Raw genomic sequence first — 10,745 nt, 5'->3', positions numbered from 1 at the left:
ATCCAGATATATGTCAAACTTTTTCAATCCGAACATCACCGCCAAGCACTCTTTCTCCGTAACGGAGTAATTCCCTTCCGCCGGGGTGACTGTACGACTTGCAAAAGCGACAGGGCATAAATCTTCCTCATGCTCTTGCAGTAACACTGCTCCAACCCCGTAATCGCTCGCGTCCGTCTGCATCCCGAACGGCTTGTTCAAGTCTGGCAACCACAATCTAGCTGTATCCGCTATTGCTTGTGTTAAAGAGGAAAATGCCTCCTCCTGCCTAGGACCCCACGACCACTGCATATACTTCCGCAGTAGCTCGTAAAGTGGTTTAGCAAGAGTTGCACATCGCGGAATGAACTGGCGATAAAAGCCAACCATTCCTAAGAACCTCTGCAAGCTCTTGGTGTCATGCGGACGAGGATAATCGATTATAGCTCTCAACTTTTCCTCGTTCGAACTCAGTGTGCCACGATCCACTACAAACCCTAAGAGATCCGCCTTAGGGGATGCAATCTGAACCTTCCCCGGATTAATTGTCAACCCGGTGTCCCTTATTCTACTCAGAACAGTACGGAAATGAATGACGTGCTCCCTGAATGACCTAGAAAATACAACTACATCGTCCCTGTAAGCCATGGCATAATTGAACTTCGCGTCTCCCAGCACGACGTCCACTAGCCCCTGAAAACTAGCGGGCGAATTTGATAATCCAAACGGGAGCCTCGTAAATTCAAACAAGCCTGTATGACAAGTGAATGCCGTCTTTTGGACATCCTCCGCCGCTACCGGTACCTGTAGGAAACCCCGACTACAGTCTAAAATGATGAACACGCTGGCATTCCCCAGCGCGTACTTGACTGACTTGATAGACGGAAACGGATATGCATCCCTCACCGTTAGGGCGTTCAGGTGGCAATAATCCACACACAGCCTCGCCGTCCCATCCTTTTTCGGAGCTAACATCACCGGAAAAGCCCAGGGGCTCTGCGACCGCCTAACCGCACCTGTCGCAACCATCTCCTCTAGCGCCACGTCAAGAATCTCCCTCTCACGCGCGCTAAGAGGCCTCGGATTACACCTCCAGGGCCCCGATGTACCAGTATCAATCCGATGCTCTAAAATATCAGTCGTACCTGGCCTCTCAGTGAACATCTCGGAGAACGGGAGCAAAACGTCAGCAAGCTTAGCGCACTCTGCCCCTCCGCCCCCGAAAGATGCATCCTCCCTCTCGATTACCTGTGGCGCATTCCCCACAGTGAGCACATCCTCTCCGCTGTTCGGCTCACACGATTGGGTGCCCACGCGACTGGTTAAGTTACCAGCCGGCGGCGGAACCGCGAAAGGAATCAACAGTCTCAATGGACCGCCGCACCGATACCCATTCGCTTTTAAATAAAGAATCAGTCCTTCTCGAACAATGAAATCCCGCCCCAAACAACAAACAAACCGCTGTCGGCATCGCCTTCCGCTGAAGCACAATGAAAGTCTCACAGCGCCTCCAGCCTTCGTACCACCCGAAGCTAACCGCATGGGAATGTTGACCTTCCTGACGTGACGATTTCGTCCGCGGCAATCTGCGTACACGGCGTCTCCGATTAGCCAGAGCGTGACGCCGGTATTCACCAAGCCCATGTACTCTTTACCAGCTATCGTTACGCCATTGTATGGACCAGAAACGGGGACGGATCATTGTACTCTGCAAGTTAATGGGGCCGACGCTAACCCGTCCTCGGCAAAATCTTGCGGCGAGATACGAGACATACACTCCAAGCTTTCACCTGTCGCCGACGACGTATCAGGGCTGACCCCAGCTCACGCCGCCGGTTTCACTCGTTTCCCTGCGCTGAGCGAAAACTCCGCTGGCGGTGGGGACAATTGCGCTTGTAAAGACCCAACTCATTACACCCATAACACCTGAACTGTGCGCGCCCGTGGTCCGCCGGTTGTAATCTGCTACTGGGGACTTCCCTAACCGGCTGTGCCTGCCGACTCTGTACCCTCCGGGCACGGAGACAATTCCTTTCCCCACGCGGACCGTCGTGAGCTAGAGTTTTCACAAAATCCCGCACGACGCCTCTACTCGATAGAAAAGGGATCCAGCGCCCGAGGCAAAACGAAATCGTTCGCTCTCCCTTCCGTTCGCCAGGCATCCGCCAACATGGATGCCACGGCGTGGGGTCCTCCCTGGCACCCTCGTAGGAGGCTAACGCTCCGTATTGGCCTTGTGCGACCGCAAGTCCCAAAGGTCAAGGGAGGATCCCGGGAGGAGAAAGGGACGCGGGGGAAAACAACGAGAGAGACAATCGGGCTGTGACGGTTGATGTGTCTGGTTGTGTACGACCTTTTTGGCGGCAAGGATTAAACCATGTTGTAGAGGAGGTGGAGTTCCTCTACATGAGCCCCGACCGGCGATGATGGTATGCCACGGAGAGGCGATGACGGTGGCCTATCTCCATGGCCGCGCCGGTGGAACTGAAGCCGGTGCTCCACGCGCGTGGCCATCGTTGTCGTCGTTGTCGTCGTCCGCTACAGGGGTCCCCCGGCCGTCAGATGCGTTGCGGACGCATCGCAAGAACAGGGAACAGCGGGAACAGGGGCACGGCACACGTTGGCGGCGTTTCAGAGGGGATGAAGACGGGAACAGCATCCGTGTGTAGGTAGTCATCCCTGTGGTAGGTGTGGACGGGAACCGCGATCCGTCGCAGAGAGAGTGAGGCGCTCGGTGTCGTGGTCCTGGGGTGCCGCGACCGGCACGGGAGCCGAAGCTCGATAGTCCCAGGTGGAGAGAGTGAGGTGCCGAGACGGGCTTAAGTGTGCCGAGGCGTCGGCTGCCGCGACTGCCGCAACCGGCAGGTGAGCGCAAGGCTCGGGTGTCGCGGCCGGCAGTGAGAAGCGTGAGAAGACTTGAGCGAAGAGAGAAGCGTAGGTGAGAGAGCGAAGAGTGCGGTAGGAGTGAAGGTGGGCCGTGTGTGCCGGAGGTAGTGCTGCTCGATGGCGTGGTCAGAAATTTGGGGTGGTGAAGGGCCGAATTGCTCCGGACGTGATGTTCTTTGTCCGGGTCACCAAATGTAGAGGAGGTGGAGTTCCTCTACATGAGCCCCGACCGGCGATGATGGTATGCCACGGAGAGGCGATGACGGTGGCCTATCTCCATGGCCGCGCCGGTGGAACTGAAGCCGGTGCTCCACGCGCGTGGCCATCGTTGTCGTCGTTGTCGTCGTCCGCTACACATGTAAGTCACATCTCTTGTGTCCGAGTCATTCTTGTTTGACAATAGGGGACGGCTTTTGGCTATTAGAGCACCCACGGTAGGGTTGAAGCTGACAGGGAGGCTTTAACCCATATCTGGCGCCCAACGTAGGGTCGTTCCTTTGTTTGTCATTAGGGAGTGGCTCCGCACGAACTTGTGCTTTTGGGGGCCCTGATAGGGTTTTGGGGGTTCGCGGGTGTTAATCACTTGCGAAATGGTATTGTGGCGGCTCTGTGGAGGACGACGACGACGTGCCTCTGCTGACGCGCGCTACTGCGCCTTGCAGCCAGTTGTTCAGGCACCGTCCTAGCATGAGGCCACGCACATCTGCCCGCTGGAACATTCCATCATCGCCGGTCAAGACTCGTTTGGAGGAAGACCGTCGTCCTCTACATTTGGTGACCCGAACAACGAACACAATGTTTGGCGTAGTTCGGCCATGCGACATCCTAAATTTTTCGGCAAACCAGCAGCGAACCACCTTCTAGCAGGCAAGGCGCACCGCGACCACTGTTCCACCGGGGACCCGCAGGGAGACCACAGTAAGCTGAGTTTACGGCCTCCACCTGCTTCATGACGGTACTCCCCGGCACTTCTCTGGCGGCAAACAGCATCTACGCCTACGTACCGGTCGCGGTATTGTCGATCACTCAGCAACGCACTCACCCATCAACAAGCAACGATCACTCAACGCCACGCAGCGCACTCAACAACGACTCAACGCACTCAGCAGACATTCAACACAATTACCAACCACTCAAGCATCCAAGCAGTCAAGCGCTCAGCATTCATATCTCATCACTGGAACCCGCCCGGATCGCAGCGCTCTTGTTCCCGCCATCCCGCTGCTGCTGCATCAACAGCCACAATCACAAGCTGTGTGTCTATTAGTCCACCATCCACAAGTCGTCCTCTACCTCCTCTTCATGGTATCGACGCGGACCTCAACCGCATGCACCGCTCCGCGTCTGAGGGGGCGAGTGGTGTGGCGGCCCGTGGACGACGACGACGACGCGCCTCTGCTGCCCGCGCTACTGCGCCTGGCAGCCAGTTCTACCGGCACCGTCCTAGCGTGAGGCCACGCACAGCTGCTCACTCGCCAGTCACTTTCCATCATCGCCAGTCATAATTCGTGTGGAGGAAGACCATCCTCCTCTACGGTACTTACACGGTCTACTGGTGACCGTGTCGATGCAGCAGCAGGCGTCCAGTAAACCACTAATATCCCTAGGATATCCCCACAAGGTCGTGAACGTCCTCAATATCAGGACATCCACTTGATATATGTGGGACATCCTAGGACAACAATTGCGTTTCGGTTTTACTTAGTAACTAACAGATGTCCGATGTACATCTGTAGGATATCGCGCTTTGGATGTTTGAAAGTAAGCAGCCTGCAGATCCCAGGGGTATCGGTGCAAGATCCAGTATATACCAAATTTTGGACACTGTTTGAACATCAGTGAGATGTCGCTGGAGATATATGAGTAAATATGTGATGCTTGACATGTTGTTTCGACGGCAACTTTTTTCTTGTGCTCCCCCCCCCCCCCAAGAGCAAGGAAAAACTTCTGTGAACGTTAACTAGATATGGGGGAACAAGTAAAATCGCTATATATCTATCGTTCGCGTTCTGCTGGCCGTGCACCGTATTTATCTGTGCGTAACACCCGACAAGCAACAGAGGAATTCGATCACTTTTGCACCTCCACTCAGCAGGTAATCACATTATAGACAATAGTCTGAATTGAAAACACAGTATTGGATAGGAAGGAATGCCAGAAACGTTATTGGTTATGCCTTGAATCTGCAGATATACGAGTTAATTGCAAGGATGCACACCTTAACCGTTACAAATGACTTACGCCCCAATGCCTTATAATAAAAGTGCACAACAATTTGTATTTCAGTATATGCTCCGGCCGTCTCGGCAACAGATATTATTGTTAACGCTCCGGTTTCTCTCCAAATCCGCGTACGCGGTTGGAGGGACCAAAAAGAGAGACTGCCCTTATTCGCCCTTCACATATGTTTGGTGGGTGTATCACATATCACCGTGTTGTCATCACTTCTGATGTATCAAGCAAAAGCATGGCGCGGAAACTAGAATAAAATTTATTGCATTTGAAAAGCAATTGCAAGTAACATCCCATACTGGTCCAAAAGTCTCATGGCGACGTCGTGGGGATGTCCCTGGGATCTATAAAAGTGCCGAAATCCTGGTCTCCTGGATCTCCCCTGGATATCCTGGGGATCTGCAGGGTGCTCCCAGGGATATCCTTATGTCCAAAATGAGATATCTCTCAGATGTAACTGGGACGTATATGGTTTACTGGGCGACGATCGGGCGAACTCCGAAGTCGCGGGAGAACAAAGCGGGGACGGCGCCATCGCCGGAACTAGCGCGGGAGCTGTTGCGAATTCGCAGCCCCTTCCTCCCCAGACGATGGCGGCAGATACCGCTAACGTCATACTGCAGGTGAAAAATCTTGTTGCCGCGCTGACACAACAGATGAATGTGATGCAAACAAGCTCGCATTCCTCTTTTCCCCGGAGACTCCATCCGAGTATGGCTGTCCCTATGTACTCGGATTATTCCGACGGAAAGTAGGTCACAGATTTCGTGTTGGAACTGGAAACCTATCAGACAGCGTCCAAAGCGCCCGATGATACAGTGTTAAAGCTCAGCTACGCCGATTTTCGAGTGTTACAGAATGGAATGGTACTCATACGATGTGTTCATAAGGGAACACTGATTATGTATGCAAAATAGTTATCCCAAACTCCTCGCGGTTTTCCGAAAAAGTGAATTTTTAGTTTCACTGACATCCCGTCTTGTGGCCCGCAAACCCTGTGTCGACGACACATTCGTGGTCTGCCCGCGCTCCGGCTTGGCATGACTTTTGGCTTGGTTTCTTCCGCCAAGCCGGCTAGTTTCTTCTGCCGAGCCGTCTGCTGCGCAGATCCACATTGGGGAAGTGATAAACAGTTCGCTATTAGGGAGCCAGTATATTTCTGGACTTCACTAAACCCACGAGGAACGTGAGTTTTGCTTCCTTCGACTGCAAAGCATTTGCTAGGCCAGTACAGGTGTGGTTCGTGTTCTGTGCTGCGTGCCGACAATGTGTGAGCATTTTGCTCCCGTCTGCAAGAACACTTCAGCATGCAGATCCAGTGTTTCAAACCACAATTTTCCGAAAGGCGAAAGAGAAATCTATTGACTACAACAATCGGTTACAACCTCGACTGTGTGCCACCTTCGAAAGCAGCGATTTGATCAGTTCATCTGGCTCATACGAATGTTACGGAAGCAATGCGCAACTTCTTTCACAAGAAGCCGAAGATGTCTCGTCCGGGATGCTGTGCCAACCTTACCTGCAGCAGGAGATTGCAGGGGCAGGACTGGGCAGCAGATAAAGGTAAGACACGTAATGTTAGACAAGTCAGTCATGCGGTGCAAATTGCATCACGTAGAAGAGAAAAATACGCTATCTGTTAGTTACTGCTTCATCCTTTAGAGATTACGCCCCAGCGGGTACAGATTTGGAATTGCCTTATTTGTTAAATGATTTCGCAGGCATTCTGGCACCACCGAAAAGCTTGCACTCCTCGTCTCAACTATCACCGTCTGGGGTTCAAGCTGAAGGCTGTCACCAGTGCCAACCAGACGCCCCTTCAAAGTTCATCTGTTTTTGTTGACGGAACAGTGACACCTGGTACTGAAACATTTCATTTTCCGATTAGTCAAGTGCATTCCATCACTTGTGCTCGACTTCTTGTGTTCGTATACCCTTGCAGTTGCTCGCTAGCTTATAGCAACCATGCCTGCGGTGCCAGCGCTTTCAGAGTACATTTAAGCAGTATCATCGTATCATATGCACGGCAGCACATCTTGTGTATTTTGAGTAAGGTATAAATTCAGTGTTGGCTCAGCTGTTGTATTTTGGTCACAAATAAGGTGTTCTTCCAGAGCGCTCAAGGGCAGTTCAAGCAGTTTCATGCGTGCAACAGCACATACTTTTTCTCAGTTTTGACTAAGGTAAATCGAAATCTTCCAGTTGATGTCTTTCGGTCATAAATTATGTTTTCCAAGACATTCAAACAGCATCATGTGTGCAACAGTACATACTTTTTCTCAGGTGAAGTAAGGTAAATCTGTCTGCCGTGGTGTTCTGGCAGTGCAGCAGAAGCTTTTGTTGAATTCAAGTGGTATCATGTATACAAAAACTTGTTTTATGCCCTTCTGTAGCTGCTGTACTAATATTGTGAGTACAGAGACATTCCTGCAGAACATATCGGAGCATCTTGTGTGCTATTGTTTGTATCATCTGCAGCAGTATATTGATAATGTTAATTATTCAATGACTTCAACTAACATTTACGTTCTTACTTCCAGGTAAACCTGTCACGCAGATGCCCTACCCCTTGGTATGCATAGTTCAAGATTGTACCGAAACAATCCACCTGGAGCATTATTCTTCAATTGGCATTACTATCACAACACACCACATACTGCATGTCTATGGTGCGTGTACAATGCATCAAACCTATTCTCAGGTACAGGCCAGCTGGTACGCAATTACAACATGAAACAACTGACACAGAGACCGTAAAGTCATGACTTTTCCTCCGCGCCTCGGGTTTCATGTTATTATCCTCACATGCAGATCAATTTGCCTGTGCTGTGCAGCATGAGCAAAAGCATATATTGTTTGTGGTCACATGACACGGAACACAAATACAGTGAAACCTTCCTATGTTGGACACCCGCGGTGCAGCCGAAGCGTCTCCTACTTATAGAGGTGTCCGAGTTACAGAATATGACGGCAACAAAAAATGGAAGAGATCACAGCTGTGAGAAATGTCCCCCTTCTTCAATTTAAGGTCCTTAGTGGTACCTGGTGGTGGTTCCTGGTAGTGGTACCTCTACCCACTCTTCACTGATAATTATTACTGATTTTAGTATATTGAATTCCGTTCAGATTCTACTCAATGGCATTACCTCTAGAGCTTTTCGAGCAGCAAGGACTTGTCTCTGAAGCGTCAGCCCACTTCTCATAGCTTTGGTGCAGTGTTTGTTCAAAGGCTCTAGACAAACTGAAGACAAGTGCTCACATAAAGAATTACAATGTAGGCTGACAGCACTTGTTTTTTTTTTTGGACTCTGAAAACTAAAGCAACAAAATGCTGAGACCAGTATAGGGGAAAAAAGGGGCAAAAGTCAAGGCCGCTGGCTCATTTTGGGACTTTTTGGTGCAAAGATGGGCCGATATTGAGGTAATTTGACCAGGGTTTTCTCCGACTTTGCAGGGAAAACCCTATCCTACTTCCAAGATAGGGAGGTGTTCGACATAGAGAATTTCGTCCCCATGTAGTTTCAATGGGAGCCTGCCCGTGCAATGAAATCATGGGGAGTTGTCCGAGGTAGGCAGGTGTCCGACTTTGGAGGTTTTACTGTACTATAGAGCATTCTACATCATGTAATCTAACAGTTGTTCACGTTCGGATATTTTAACCATGGAATTTACCCTGCATGCACCATACCATGTTCAAACACGAACAACTGCTAGAGAGCAGCATGTACTGTTTCCGTATAGCACTTATGGCTTGCGTCCTGTGATCGGAAACAGTGGTGTCTTTTTTCTGCTACAACCAGTAAACTACAATAAAGGTTTAGAAATACTGTGTCATACCATAAAGCACTATGGGAAATGGCAGTTTGAAAAACTGGAGAAGACTGTCATTAGAATGGGGGACATGTTCTACGGTGAAATTTTTTACAGTGTGTGCTGTACCACGTAATGCACTGCAGGCCAACCACAGTATGGTAACGCTCTGAATACTGATTTGCTCAAAAAAGGAATGTGTGCATTTCTTGTACTAACTTCCCCTTATGCAAGGTTGTAGAAAAATGTTTTCAGCTAATGGGGAGGGAGAGGACATCATTCTGGAGTCTCGTTGACCTACAATGTGTCGTGTGTGAAGGTCATTTTGAAGAGTGTAGGTGGTACAAGACTGTGTTCCCACATTCTTGGCAGTGTTGACTAATAACCATAATAAAGTAGAGGGTACATTTGTTGCTTCATATATTTGTGTCATGGCAAAGTATGTAGAGATACATCTGTTTCAACATGCAGGTGACAAAACTACTTTTTATGCCAAAACTATGACAAATAATTGTCTGTTCAGCACCACTAATCATGTGCCAGCCTCCATGACATGTCTGAGACATTCCAAAGTGATTAACATGTCCCATAGATGTGTGCAATGCTGAAAATGACTGTGTACCTTCCATGGATTCTTGATTCAAGAAAAGTACTGTGCGATTTGCTAACAGCGCCTGGCTGTACCTTCACAATTCTACATAAAAATATGTAAAGTTTGCCGAAGGAAACATCATGAAGGTCCATAGCGAAAAACCCTGACACGAGGGATAGGAAGGGACATACACAATGTCTCAACATAGCGTGTTTATGTCCCTTCTTGTATCTCCTCTTCAGGTCTCGCCATCATGGACACTATCACCAGCTCGCTTGCTGTTGAACCGTTCTTTCAACGATAAGGGTCACTTTCATGGACTGGATGGCAGCCAACATGCTGTTAATAAAAATAATGGAAGGAGCTCAATATGATCCTTAGGCTGTGCGTGGTCATTGCTTTCTGACAAATGGTGACTTAGAATTTCAGGACAGTGCCTGCAGTGGTAGCATTCTTATGTTCTCACCCTTGACGCCCATTGTGTGTCATCGGTCATCTGTAATCTGTTAATATGCACATAGCTAAAACAAAGTATATTTGTATTTCTTTGAATACAGTTGGTACAGCACATTGTTTTTTACATGTTCTTTGGAAAATATAAATAAAAAATTATCTACTCTGCAAGTCTCCTGTCAGCTCTACAGAGCAGCTTCGAATTTCACTAGAAGCCACGTGTGAAACCTAGACCAAACTAGTGGTGAAGGTCCATATAGGTAATAGATAGATACTATTATTATTATTAGATCATAGGTCAGGCTTAGGTCCTGGTTGGTAGCAACGCATTTGAATCTTATTAAAAATTGGTGCAGGAGGTGACCAACATCACTAAATACACCAACTGACTCTCACAAATTTTGTGGTGTTATACTTTTGAAACAACATTAATACGCTGCAGCGGTCTTTTCTCCTTTGTTCCCTTTAACCTAGAAATATTAGGTCTTCGGCATCATCAGCCTTAGTTGCTGAGCATGCAGTTATTTACGTTGAGCACTGCAGTTTCATATTTGTTTCTCTGGACAAGCAAGCCCGCTTCCCCATTTTGATAAGAGTCTTTCAGCTTTGACAGGGCATTTGTGGACAAGGAAAACATTTGGACTATTGTGTATTTTGCTATGAAGTGCACCGTACGAGGCAGAGGACACCATCAACCATTTCTACCAAGGTTAATAAATTTGTGATAAAGTACATATACCTTTTGTCACTGACTAATTTGGTGGCAAAGTTACTTGAGTGGCAGTTGTGCAAT

The 10,745-nt window shown here is 49.0% G+C and overlaps 1 long non-coding RNA gene across 1 annotated transcript; it reads left to right on the top strand.

Annotated features, from left to right (window-relative positions):
• Nucleotides 1-6,490: 6,490 nt before the first annotated feature.
• LOC135373478 (uncharacterized) lies at nt 6,491-8,387 on the top strand. The gene is made up of 3 exons (XR_010416482.1): nt 6,491-6,660; nt 6,819-6,957; nt 7,638-8,387. It is a non-coding gene; the product is annotated as an uncharacterized LOC135373478 (long non-coding RNA).
• Nucleotides 8,388-10,745: the final 2,358 nt, after the last annotated feature.

Source organism: Ornithodoros turicata, unplaced genomic scaffold, assembly GCF_037126465.1.
Source record: "Ornithodoros turicata isolate Travis unplaced genomic scaffold, ASM3712646v1 Chromosome25, whole genome shotgun sequence".
Taxonomy (NCBI): Eukaryota; Metazoa; Arthropoda; class Arachnida; order Ixodida; family Argasidae; genus Ornithodoros; species Ornithodoros turicata.
The sequence above is the reverse complement of the archived record's forward strand: the minus strand, read 5'-3'. Positions and strand labels throughout refer to the sequence as shown.